Genomic DNA, 14376 nt, shown 5'->3' on the forward strand with positions numbered 1-14376 from the left:
GAGCGAACAGACAGTCATAGCAGGAGGCCAACATGACTCAACAGATTTCTCCTGAGCTGAAATGCTGAAAGGAAGCTTATGGAAATGGGATAGACAACCAAGGATGAATACGAAAAATTATCCAGGCATGGATGAGATGGAGGCCCAAGGGACAAAGGACACTGAAAAGGCTCAGGTACTAGTGTCGCCTTTGCCTCAGTCCTTGCTGGCATAGTCTGCTCTCGGGTTTCTTGTGCCACCATGAAAATCGGCAGTTTGGGAAGAGAAGTACTACGTACAGCAGAGGACAACCAAGTTGGTAACCACTTAGGTAAGAAGGACACACACAAGTCCATGGGATCAGATGGAATTCAAGGGTGCTGAAGCAACTGACAGATGACACAGCCAACCTGTGGTCTGTTGCTCTTAGAAGAGGTATTATGACCTTAGGAGGTTTCCAGTAACTGGGAAAAAAAAAAAGCAAATGTCATTCCCATATGCAAAAAAAGAAAAAAAGCAAGGAAAACCTGGGAAAGTACAGGCTCATCAGCCTCATCTCTAGCCCTGTAAGGACTATGAAGCACGTTTGCATGTCCAGACGGATAAAAATAAAGTAAACCAGCACATTCACAGAGAGAAAATAATGACTGAGCAATCTGATTGACTTCTGTCATGCCAGGCTCACTGCAAGAAGGGAGAGGACTGGCTTTTGTATACCTCAAAAATAGCAGGGTTTTAAGCACTAACTTTCTTAGTGATAGCCAAAGTGAGACAAAATGGCAAGGTATGTGAAAGACCTAGCTGGACTGCTGGGCTCAGAGAGTCATGGCCAATGTCAATCAGTTACAAGTGGCAGATCTTCAGGCATCAGTATCTTCAGACCTAATCCTGTTTAATATCTTTGTTATCTACACTGCATGCTCACCAGGTTTAGAGATGACACGAAACTGGAGTGGATGAAAAAATGGTTGATATTGATATACTTGAAGCGCAAGTCTGCCATTCGTAGGGACCTTGACAGGCAGGTCCTGAAGTCCAGCGAAGATGAACACAGAGTCCTGCACTGTTAACAAACAGCCTTGGATGTCTAGGGAAAGTGCTGCAAGTCCTGATGGTTCAAAAGTTGAACATGTCAGTGTGCTACTTTGGCAGCAATGGATACTGGCACATTTGCATAGCAAAATCATAACTCACAGCTTGAGGGACATGTTTATTTTCCTCCAGCTGGGAGGATGTCCAGGGGCTGGAGGGCACCAAGTGCAAGGAGAGGTTGAGGGAACAGAGCTTGTTCAGCCAAGAGAGAAAATAATTCTTTCTCTTGCTGTACTCCATTATCTAAAGTGGAAGTTGGGGAAGGCGGACTCCTTTTCAGATATGTGCAGGGAATCAAGAAGAGGCAATGGCTGCAAATTGCAGCAAGGAATACTTCAATAGGCATATGCTACGCTATGAGACCATGAAGAAAAATTGCCCTGAGAGGTTTTAGAACCTCCGTCCTTGGAAGCTTTCAAAATTTCACCTGATGAAGCCGGGCGCAACCTGAGCCAACTTTTAAGTTGTCACTGCTTTGAGTTGCGGGTTGGATTGGATGACCTCCAGAAGTCCCTTTCAACATGCATTGCTCATGATTCTGTGCTTCTGCTGAATCAGGCTGGTCCTCTGTTCTATCTGATTGCCCTAATATTTTGAAAGTGTGGGGTTTTTTGACTGTGGAGGGCCAGAAAGGTATTCTCACTCTTTTTTTTAATTATTATTATTATTATTTTATTTTAGAATATTGGATTATTATGACATGAAGTAGGAACATTTTTGTATATATGAAACTTAATGTTGACCAGAAAATAGCTCCATCCCCACATCTTCAAAATGTCTGTAACATAGTATGCATCTACAGCACTCCACATGATCATTCTGAAAAAAAGTCATCCTTAAAGAACCTGAACCATGATGTAACTATTTGGGGTGTCTAAGCCTTTTAAAAAAAAAAAAAAAAATAAAAAAATAAAATCAGACTTTTTATACTTCATTATTTTCCTGCATAGATAGGAAAATCGCCACTACTTTCACTCTTTGCTATCCTAAATCCGAAGTCATCTTCTTTATATGATGGCTTTAGCAGCTGCCCAGGGGGGTTGTGGAGTCTCCTTCTCTGGAGACATTCAAGACCCACCTGGACATGTTCCTGTGCAACCTCACCTAGGCGTTCCTGCTCCAGCAGGGGGATTGGACTAGATGACCTTTTGAGGTCCCTTCCAATCCCGAACATACTGTGATACTGTGATACTGTGAAAATGGCTTAGTAGATTGGCACTGTGCTGAAGTTGGAGACAATTTTGTTTATCAAGAGTTTTTCTAAGAACTGTCTACTCTGTATCCAAAAAGCTATACCACATGAGTTTTAGCAACTGACTTTTTCCTTGAGATATGTTTACCTTGGCTTTGAAGAACTGTGCAATCTCTACTTATACTGAATTTGTACTGCAGCATACATTTCTGGGGTTGCAGGATTTTTTGGTAAATCATTTCAATATTCTGCTTCAGAGGTCTGGGAAACATTTCTTAAGTTCAAGCAGCCTATTGTGTACTTGAGAAATTATTCTTTGTTAGAACCAGAAGGAAGAAGAGTTGCAGCTTCTTTTTACTGCATTTTACATTACTGATGCATTAAAAGCTTGTACAGTTTTAAACACATCACTGGTCACTTTTTTTACAGTCCCAAATGTGGTTTTGTGAAAGATTTTTTTTCTGCCCATGTTTCATTTTATTACTGTTTGGCAAAGGATGTGTGTTTGTGTAGTGTCAGTTTAAGTGTGCTTTTATTATTATAGTGTTATTGCCTTTTACCCTCTGTTGTAAACTTTTATGCAAAACCACCTCAGCAAATACTTCTGAGAGCTGATGAGTAGATATATGTAGTTCCATGACAGCGCTGGGAATAGGACTGAGTATGGTTAACCACCATCCTGTCAGATGCAACTATGCTACTGTCTTCATATATTGCCATGTATACCAAAATATGTGTGTGGCAATTTGCCACAAATTTGAGAATATATTTATGGAAAGTAAATGGTAGATCCAGTAATGAAATAGTCAAGATTCAAGTGTGATTCCACAGCCAGCTTGGGGACATACATACAAAGATGAGGTGAAGAGAATAACCGATGGGGTTACCCATTTTGCTTTCAGATGCTGAGATAGGATATTTGCCAGGAATTCCTTGGCTCTATGACAAGCTGTCAATAATCTTCAACATCCGGATAGCAGCTCTTGGCAACTTTGTGTTAACTCAAGTTTAATCCTGGGAAAATTCTTTCTAAAAGAAGCCTAAGCTTGTAAAGCTTGTCAGGAAAGCAGATGGGGGAAGAAGGGAGGAGCTGAGTAGCAAAGGCAAAAGATGGGTTATGGCTGCTGCGTGGATGAACACTCACTAATTGATCCCTGCACAGGGAGCCAACGTTGCACGTAGTCAGATTTCAACAGTGGCAATGGACAGAAAGTGTGTTGGCAGCATCGCTGGAAGTGTTTGCCTGGAGAAAGGCCTTACAGTGCTCACTGCACAAGGAAAACTGGGAGAAAGCTTACAGCCTTACATGGAAACACATGCTTTTTCCACAACAGATAGGCACCACTTCTTATCTAGAGCTAGGACATTTCTTCTCTTTGTAAAACTGAAAATTTGCACAGTGATTTACTCCATATTCCTGTAAGATGCCTTTCATGTTTACAGACAGCTCTCCTTTCAATTAAATTTAATTTTTTTTTGTCAGAAAAATTACCCTTAATAGTCATTAAATACTAAACTGAGTAGAGTAAAACAACTTGCAGACTTCCCAGCTGAGATTTTATCCATTTTACATTTCGAGCAAATAGGAAGAACCAGCACAGTTTGCTAGATCATTCTTCTTACTTGACCAATAGCCTATATATAAAATTTTCCAACAGACAGAAAATTCTTTGATTATAATTCTTCAACACTCTTAGCCTCCCAAATTAAACTCCACCTATGCACAGATATCTCATCTCCTTGAGCACTATTTATCACAAAAATTAAATATAAGCTTGGCTTACAACAAGCCCATAAATTTAACTCACTATTAGATACTTTATGTCCCATTCGTTATGAACCTGTTCACAATCCTGCCTATAATTACTAAAATGCATCACTTGAAAGTTTTGCTGAATTTGTGTGCTTAAAATACTAAGTATTTGATGTGCATATAACTCTGAGAATAAGTTTAACTGCATGTTAGCTTGAGAGAATCCATAATACTTTGTTTCTATTTATTTCAGGCAACATCAGAATGTCTTCTGCCTTCCTAACATCTGATATGAATACCCATGGATCAGTGACATGAAAAACTGGAATTTCCACCAGTCATTTCTGCCAGTCTTATAAATTTTGAATGCTATTTCATGTGTCCATTAGATATTTTCTCTGAAAATAATATAAGGATAATAGGTTTTTAAAAACCTTGGGCTGAAAGGAAATGTTCCATTTGATATATTTGTACTGTCATTTTAGCTTGGGTTTCAGCTCACTCTTGAAACTGAACTCTCTAAATAATCCTCATTCAGATTTTAGCCTTGCAGCCACTCAACCAATGTGCCATGTGCAGAAAGGCAAATGCATGATGCGTGCTGGTTCTGACCCCAGCCCTGTCCTCACAGGCACAGTGGACAAGAGAAGCTCAGCCCACGATGAACAAAAAACCACAATCACATATCTAAATAAGCCATATAAAATAAGCCTATTTGGGACCTGTTGCTGTCACTGTGCCTTATTAGATGGCAGCGATCCTGTGCCCCTCATTGCCCCAGTGCTTGCTAAATTACCTCTTGTTATGTGAAACACATATCATAATGACAAATGTCAGCTCACAGACATCCAGGAACACTGCATTTATATGAACATTTATTTTGATGTTACTGTTTTACAGAGGAAAATACAACAGAATTTAAATTTGTGGGGAAGGATCTCTAGGTGTCATTTTCCATTACGGAAACTAACCCATATACTGTAATTTTTTGTAATGAACCATGTGTGCCATGCCTTTCCAGATTTCCAAATAAGCTATGGAGAATACCTATAAAGCTAGTTAAATCCCTCAAGATTCACAGTCCCAATTTCCTTTCTTTGTGTGAAATCCACAGTTTTCCTATCCAGCCATCTAAATATCTTTATGCCAAAACACCACTATGAGTCTCTCTCTGAGGTGCTGAAATTCAATGACATCTGGAAATTTGATTGTGATGCAATCTAGTGGATGAAGCTCAGAGCCAGCAGCTTAAAAGTCCTCCCTGTTCATCTGATTTTGCTGCAGATATATTGCCTAACATTAGGCAAGCTATTTAAATGCCATGCCTTGCTTTCCCATGCTGCACTAATGGGAACAATAAATACCATGGAATCCTGTTAATTGGAGTCCAATGTAGCCCCACTCTTGGTCAGGCTGATGAAAGTTTGCTGTACTACCACTGGTAGCAAATATGTATATTCTTCAGCTACACTACAGATTTTTCCAGTCACAATTAGCTTTTTGATGTAAGATGAAACAAGATAAGCCATCATTTTCAAGTGCTCATAACACATATATTTCTTAGGATAATCATTGTAGATAACATAGAAGTTAATGTTGAGACAACTCAATTATTTACATTAGTTAATATCCAGAATGGCAAGGTTTCTTTGTTTCTATACTGCTGGGTATTTTGAAGTTTAGCAAGTTAATGCATTCTGCAAAGCACAATTGCATATAATTTTCTATCCAGCAGCTAGTCTAATATTTTTATGCAAATACTACAATTAGGAGGAGTCCCAGTGAACATGAACAATTCTAATTACCTCCATATTGTCATGTGATTTAAAACTGAATCTTCTGTTTAGTATTAAAGTATTTTTCAAATTATAGTGCAGCCTGTTTAGCTGTGTTAGCAGCTTTAATATGGTTTACAAAGGAAACACAAATGATAAAGGTGTCATATGCCGGATATTTGCAACCGAGTTGTAAATGTCAGGTAAGGCTCTAGTGAGGAGATATATCCCCCACCCTCCTCCTCAGCATTATGTTTTCAACGCTTTTCTCTAGCAAGGTCAATGTCCTGTACTTTCAAGACTGCTGTCACTGCTCACAATCACGTCACCTTTACCCTTTGTTTTTCCATCCATCACATCAGGCATTTTGTCTTCTTGCACTTAGCTTATTAGATTTATAGGGCAAGGACCATCTCTTGCATTTTGCATTCTCTAAATCCAGTGAAGGCTGATATATTGCATATTTATAAGTCACATTTACCACTTAAATGCCATTTATATGTTGCTTCTAACTTTTCATATGTCGTAAATTTCCATTTTGGTTAAGTAATACCATTAATCAGAGCATCGTAATCTAGATTAAATCACAGTTAAGAAGAGGGTCATTACATCGTAATGTTACAATTTCCTGTTTGAATACAAAACCTCTCATGATTTTTGTGTGCAAGAAAGTCCAAAAACATTTCTGTTTTGCAACCAGAAGGGCTTCTTAGCATTGAGGCTGGGCAGTTAAGGAGCCCCTGTATGCATAACACAGTAGGGCAGCAAGGGGCAAAGGCAGACTGGTCTAGCCCCTCGATCCTGCTGGGAGGATGCAGAGGGATGCCTGGGTGGTATCCGGACAGGGTGCAGAGCCCACTCACAGCTGTCAGGAGCTGCTCCATCCCTCTACACGGTGCTGGCAATGCTTCTGCTCCACACATTTCTGAAAGGTGCTGTGAGGGGACTCCTGGGTGATGTTTTTTAATTTAACCCCATAGATTTATTTTGGAGGGGTAAGCAAGAGGGAGAGGATGTTAGGCATTAAATCACAGATTTCAGTTAAGAACATAGCTAAACAAGAAGACAAAAATTACTTCTCTTTCCAAAACAAGGACAGTGATTATTTCTAGTGCTATTACCATGTAAAATAAGTTTGCTATCTTCCCCAAAAACTTAGTACTCTCACCACAATAACCAGTAGTTAACAGCTGTTAGGTGAAAACTTTAAAGAATTTGGTAGTAAGCTGTCAGCACATTAGAAGACCAGGGGCTTTCAGCCATCTCAGAAGGACAGTTATCCATTCATGCCTGCTTGTGGCTCCTTGGCTTTGAGTGATCCTCAGCTGCACTAGTGTCCGTGCATGGACACCACATTAGCGTCCCCAGCTCCATCAGTCTGGTACCTCCCATGACTACCACCATGGAGAAACGTGCATCCTGCTCACTGTGTCTTTTACAAAGAGTGTAGCTAGAAAAAGGATTGCAGGATGAGGCTGATTTAAAGCTGATATGAAGATGTCATAGGCAAATATGTCCCTAGCTTCTGCTGGATACTCCATCCCCACCATGCCTGATCTCCAAAATCACCTCTAACCCCTAACCCTATTGGAGCACACAGACGTGCACCACAAAAACAAGCACTCTGAAATCAGCATTCATGTGAAATCTGAAGTAAACACAAACAGAATTTCTGGGGGCAATTTTGCAACTTAAACCATGTAAAGTCCTACTGAACTAATGGCATTAGAGTCTCTGCATGCAAAATAATATAATTTTAAGGAAATAAAATTAATTATTCTTGATAATGTGCTATTATTATGCTAATACTTTAGCTTGCATGGTTTTTATAAGTTTGTGCTGTCATCATTTCTCATGTTCATGGCTTAAGATGATTTTTTTTGATGAATTGTGTGTAATATGGGTAATAGTCTGTGTGTGGATAAGGAAATGAAACTAATGAAAAAACAGATACTGTACCAACTTTCAAGTGGTGGAATTTTCAAAAGCTCAACTCTGGTCAAGTTAAATTATGATTGCAATAAAAGCTAAACTAAATTCATGAAAATCCGACACAGCAATTACGTGCAGTAGGTACTAAATATGCTCTACAATAATATTAGGATATATTTTGTTCTTTCACAATTCATAAAGAGATTTATATGATCTACAAGCTGTAGCTCCTTGGCTTTGAGTGATCCTCAGCTGCACATTGCTAACAAAGCAATATATGCAGAGGTTTGGGCACTGTTTACTCATTGTTTTCACTGATACAATAAAACAAATGGGTATGAACCAAAGAAGTGCCGGGGAACATCTCCAGGGAAGGATGTCCATCGTCTATGTGGTGCAGGCATGAGGATGGTCCCTGGCACAGATTTGGCCCAAGGCAGCCAGCAGGTTCCTAACAGTCCCAAACACAGTTCAGGAAATAAAAACAGTCACTCCCAGCAGGGAATCTGGCTATGGCCACCCTTTTTTTTCAGTGAATCTACAGCATGCACACAGGCCTTTCTTTGACAGTTGGCCTCCAAGCCAGGGAATGGCAGAATTATGTACTGCCATTGATGGGACTATACGCTTCCTGATGAAACATGGGAAAAAAATGATGTTTTAAACAGAAATTTCAGAACAAGTTCCTATGCTACCAGCTCTGATTTGATTGTAAGCACCTACATCTCTGATATTTTACCTAAAAACTTCATTTCTGGAAATAAGTGATTTAAATACTTCATCTTGACAGTTTTTTTAATTTTTATTTTCACTTTTATTTTAGCTTTTATCTTCATTTTTGTTAAATTGTGGAGGGAGTGTTACAGAGAGCAGCTTCATACTGAGACATTAATTAATTCTAGCATCACTTTTTTGTAGAAAATCAGCACCACGCTGGAGCTGAATAAGCTCACTTAATACTGGCCATATACTGCACTCTTAACCCAGGAAAGAAGTTTCCTGTCACAGAGATAATTTTGTTCTTTAGCTTCGCTTTTCACCAAGTCTCTCCAGGCTAAAGCCGCTGTAACCCTCCTGAATAGCTTTTGCTAAACCATAGACACAGAGAAAGAAACTGAAAAGAAAACCAAAGACCTGTCTAGACTTTGAAAGAACTTCCATCAGCTTTAAAAGTCAGGCCCCAATCTGTGATTTCTTCTGGGTTCTTAAAGAGAAGTCTCACTTCATTTCAATTATTGACCTTAAGAGGACTGTGATTTTACAGAAAAAATTTGTGAATGAGTTTTGATATTCTGACTGACAAACATCTGTGTACATCGATGGTCAGTGGTTATCTACTGACATCCACTACCTGAAAACTGTTTCCAGAACTCTCCCATGAAGTACTGTAGAGTGAAAATATTGTGTCCAGTTCTGGGCCCCTCAGTTCAAGAAGGACAGGGAACTGCTGGAGAGGGTCCAGCATAGGGCGACAAAGAAGATTAAGGGAGTGGAGCACCTCCCTTATGAAGAAAGGCTGAGGGAGCTGGGGGTCTTTAGCTTGGAGAAGAGGAGACTGAGGGGTGACCTCATTCATGTTTATAAATATATAACGGGTGAGTATCATGAGGATGGAGCCAGGCTCTTCTCGGGGACAGCCAACGATAGGACAAGGGGCAGTGGTTATAAACTGGAACACAGGAGGTTCCATTTAAATATGAGAAGAAACGTCTTCATAGTGAGGATGACAGAGCACTGGAACAGGCTGCCCAGGGAGGTTGTGGAGTCTCCTTCACTGTAGACATTCAAAACCCGCCTGGACATGTTCCTGTGCGACCTCACCTAGGTGTTCCTGCTCTGGCAGGGGGATTGGACTAGATGATCTTTTGAGGTCCCTTCCAATCCCAAACATACTGTGATACTGTGAAAACTCGAAGTAAAAAGTGAGCTTGTAGTAAGAGCATGACATTTCTTATGGAGACATACAAATAAGCTTTAAATGGATATATTTTGAATGTTGATGCTTTATGATATGAGAAGTGTGTGAAAATAAGATTACTGTTTTAATCATATATTTTATTGGCTTTTCCCTAAAATTATACTAGCAATAAAGATGACTGTTGCAAAGAATCAATTTTAGCCCCGTGTTTTATGCTGACCCTTCCTGACATCTGAGCTTCTGCAACATTGGAAGCTGACATTATTAGTTGTTCAGCTCTATCAAACTGGAAATTTCACCTTATTAAAATGCAGTTACTATGGAAACACCATAGTTCTGTGATTTTTGCTTGCAGGCAGTATAGAAAAAATCTTAGTACCAATATACAAGTCAATGTATGTCATTTTAAAATACCTTCTTGGTGCTCTGATGCTTTTAAAATGAAAAAATGCCAATAGGAAATGTAAGCTGTAGCACTTTATCTTAATGTACTGGAAGACTGAAAGACACTTTTCAACAATAATCTTGGGTATATGCCATAGAAAAACCATACCCAGACAGAGACTGCTTCTGAAATTGCAATTTTTTTAATTAAAGCTAACACTTTTAAAGGCCCAGTTCCTGCCTCTTTTTTTTTTAATTCATACTTACTTACCTCATTTGAATATTTTTATTTTAATAGCTTTGTCCTTGGGGGTTTGAAGGCCTCTCTTCTTTCTTGAGAACTCTCAAAAAGTTACCTTTCAAAGGTGTACCATGGTATCATTTTTGTGACAAGAGAAAAGGGTTTTCACAGTTAATGATGGAACACAAAAACTGATAAGCCATGTACCTCAGATATACAAGAAACCTCAAGTAGAGCAAGAGATCAAATTCTTCATGCAACACTGCAACCTAACCTTAGTTCGCTTCACCATGTTAGCAATATTTGTTTTATTGGCTTATTTTAGCATAGTTTTATTTTCTTTTTCTATCTTGTCTCATTTAGGTCGGGAATATTTATTCAACTTACCATGTTTTTTAGTTTAGTAACACACAGAAAATGGAAGAAGGCAGCCCGTAGAATTGGGCAGAATCATCACCACTTGTGCATGAAAACTTGACTAAAGGCAGCACGGCTAAGGTTTTATTCACAGCTCTCGCATAGATTTTCTGGATATGTAATGACACTAGTGGACATGTACTGGGTCAGAGGAAAGGTCTGGTGAGGACAAGTGTCTCATTCCCGGTTTGGTCATTAGTAGACACCTAAAGAACAAATGGTAAGCACTACTTTTCTGACATTTTCATAGCTTCCAGTAATCTGAAGTTCAGAATCACCCAGGAAGGACTTTTCCTTCCGTAGTGTTGTCTAATGTGTGATTTGTTCAGGTAAGTTTTACACCAACAAAACAACCCAGCTGTGATGACCCAGATAGTGTCTGGGGACAGAACCTCACTGGTTTTGAATTTGCTATCTGATTATCACACTTGACATCTTCTAGTTCCTGAATTAAAGGAGTCTAAGTAACCATGAATGAGGTGAGTAACCCACTTTCCTCATACACTCACAACTTCATAAACCTTTACTGCATCCTTCCCAGGCTATGAGTTATAGGCAAGTTACTGCAATTCTCCATTCTTCTGTATCTCGCCTTGAAGCAAAAATGACACCTTTCTCTTCTCAGAGAATGATCTTCAATGCAAACTAAAGAAACCACAATATGAAAGGTAAAACAATAACTAAGATTATGGCAGTGGATTGGTACTAAATATGAATGAGTGAAAAGAGAAGCATCTCATTCCCCAGTGCTGTGGCAGAGAAGGGTGGGCTCTTCTGCATGGATCTCTTATGTTGCCAGCTGCTTTGGGCAGGTACAGCCAGCAGAGCTGGGCAGGACAGAGGGCTCATCACACCCATTCAACTGCTGTGAAAGCCTTTTAGTGCAAGAATAAGACAGGCCAACAGTATAGCTTATACCTGAGACCTCAGGCATCCTTTAAAGAAAGTTTTACCTGTGATACAGTTGAACTCAATTATTTTAAGGGTCTTTTCCAACCTGAATCATTCTACGATTCTGTTCTTTGGATGTTGAGGTGGGAAGACATTTCCTGAAGTATTCCACTGTCACTGTCACTGAATTCTGTGTGGCCACCTGGGTCAGCTAACACATGTTTCCCGCTTCTTAACCCCAGGAGCAGGCTGCTGGTGGGATGCAGCTGAACAGGGGAGCCTGGGGGAGCTATTGTGCACTGTGGGACAGACAAAGGAGCAGGGGCAGGGAGACACCACCCTTCCCACTCTGCTTGCCCACCCATCACCAATGGTCCCATCCCTTTCCTTCATGCAGCTCTGTCCTCCCAGCTCAGCAAGCCTGCCTGTAGGACACAGAGCAGTGAGGGAGCCTGGATGGTAGGGAACTCAGAACTGTGGGTCCACACCAGTGCTTCAGCAATCTGCTCTGCATTTAGATATGTACACCAGGACATCACTTTTTAAGTTAGAATTGTTGGCAGCTCAAGACAACAAGCAAATAAGAAACAGCTATGATGGGGCCCAGTGGAAGAGAAAGCAAGCAGCTGAGAGAACACTGGATATGTGAAGGTTTCATGCAGTAAAACCATCCTACAGAGCAATCTAAGCAACAGGAAGAATTCAGAAGAAGGTACATTCAGGCTGGAGAAGTGATTGGAAAGGACTGATTCAGTGACATAGCTAAGAAATTGAAAATTCTAACCCTTTCATTTGATAGGGGAGGAACGTGACTAAACAGATTTCCATTCTATAGATATTTTTACTCTATCACTTTGCCAGCCAATCAGTATTTCAGAAAGCCTAACAAGGACACTGTGTCATATTATGTACAGTAGCGAAATTACTTGTGGGATATATGAGCTCACCCATTTTTGAGAGTATCTGAATTTTACAGGTAGACAGAGCACCAACAGTAGATTACTGTCATAAACCATTTTTGGCATGAATGGGAAGTAAATCTTGCTGCATCTACCAGTTTTATTCACTGATTGTTATGCAGAACTATAGGATGCTGATTTATTTGCCTCTGCAAAATATAAGAGAAGATTGATATGAATACTTCATTATTCAATATTTCTGTTAAAGTCATTTTTATCTCAGGTACTGTGATATTCTGAAAGGTAAGATAGGCCAAGGCAACCATGATCCATTCTTTCTATGCAAGAAATTTTAGGTCCAAAAACCTAAAGCAATTTTCTGACATTGAATAAAACAAAATACAGCAGAACATAACACAGCAATTGAAGAAAAATGGAGAAAATTACTTAGAAGGGGAATGTGTAATGGGGGTAGATGTCAAATCTTGAGTCCTCAGGACTGCATGGCACAATGGACAAAGGCAATGAAGGCTCCACTCCAGGAGCAGTGGTTTGTCAGCAGCTGGGTCATGCCAGGCTGGCTGGCCTTCAGCTGCCCCTTGGTATACACAGCCTCCACCAGCACTTCTGTTCCCTTACGGCCTGTGTGGAGACGAACAGTAGACCCATGGTTTTTTGCAAATGAGGTGTAAGTTTTCATTTGTTATTAGAAGTCATCAATTTTAAAGACTACCAAATATAAAACAGTCTGTAAGCCATCATCTTGCTTATCCTTTTATCCATTCTGCTAAAGTGCCACAGTTATGTTACACAAATTCCCTAATAAACCTTCAACACTGTATACACTTTAATAATAACTTCACAACACCTTATTTTCTACTCTAAAGCCATGAGACCTTTTCCATGACGGGTCCACAATCACCCTCTAGCAAAATTGCCATGTGACAATATGGAGGGCCCACTTCAGTTTCACAAATGAGGTGATGCATACGTCAGCATTTAATAATAAGTCTTGATTTTTGATAGTGAATTGAAATGTGTTTCTCACCAGAAAGTTTAACCTTTCTACAGATGCAATAGTTTTTGACAGTTCGGTTAGTTTTACTGTTGACATACAGGAGCAGGCTGCCTAAAGACTTTTTTTTAGCTACTTATAGACATAGTCAGTCACAGACTGTACTTGATTTTCATACATTGTTCCAGCTCAGCTCCAGCATTTCCAGAGTTCCAGCAGGCTAGATCAGACATTAGTGGCAACTGTGCATTCATTGCTCACAACAATTCTGCTTCAGATGCTCACAACAAAGCGGGATCCACCTAATCTGCTTGACTGCTAAGGAACTGTAGAGCCAAAAGAGAAAAAATATTACTGAAAAGTTTCCAGTAACTAGGCGAGTTACTGAACACGTCTGTACTGAGAAGCAGTAGATCTGTTAATAAAGACTACTTTATGGTTATTTTCAGACTGACTCTGTAACTCAAACTGTTGTAGTAATTATATTTGGCAATTTAATAGGGACAAGCTAGTTCTAGATGCTAGGAAAATGTGTAGGACAAGCTAACACCACTATACTCAGGCTGTAGTATCTCAGTTGGTTAATTCTCAAGGCTTCGTTGATTGGAGGTCTATATGGCCTTTAATGTGTTTGCACTATCCCATTAACGCAACATTACTTGCTATTAGCAGGAGCTGTATACATGCAGTGAACCTAATACAGAACAATTAAAAAGTGTGAGTTATATATTAACAACACACACTGGGGCTTGATAGTTTCCTTCTACATTTGGCTAAATAACTGCTGAAAAGAATACAACAGATGCATGAAAATATATTTAGCTACAGACATAAGGAATTAATTTTATGAAATGCTTATTTTTTCATTTTTGTCTTTTCAGCTTGACT

The sequence above is a fragment of the Nesoenas mayeri genome (assembly GCF_963082525.1).
Source record: "Nesoenas mayeri genome assembly, chromosome: 2".
Classification (NCBI taxonomy): Eukaryota; Metazoa; Chordata; class Aves; order Columbiformes; family Columbidae; genus Nesoenas; species Nesoenas mayeri.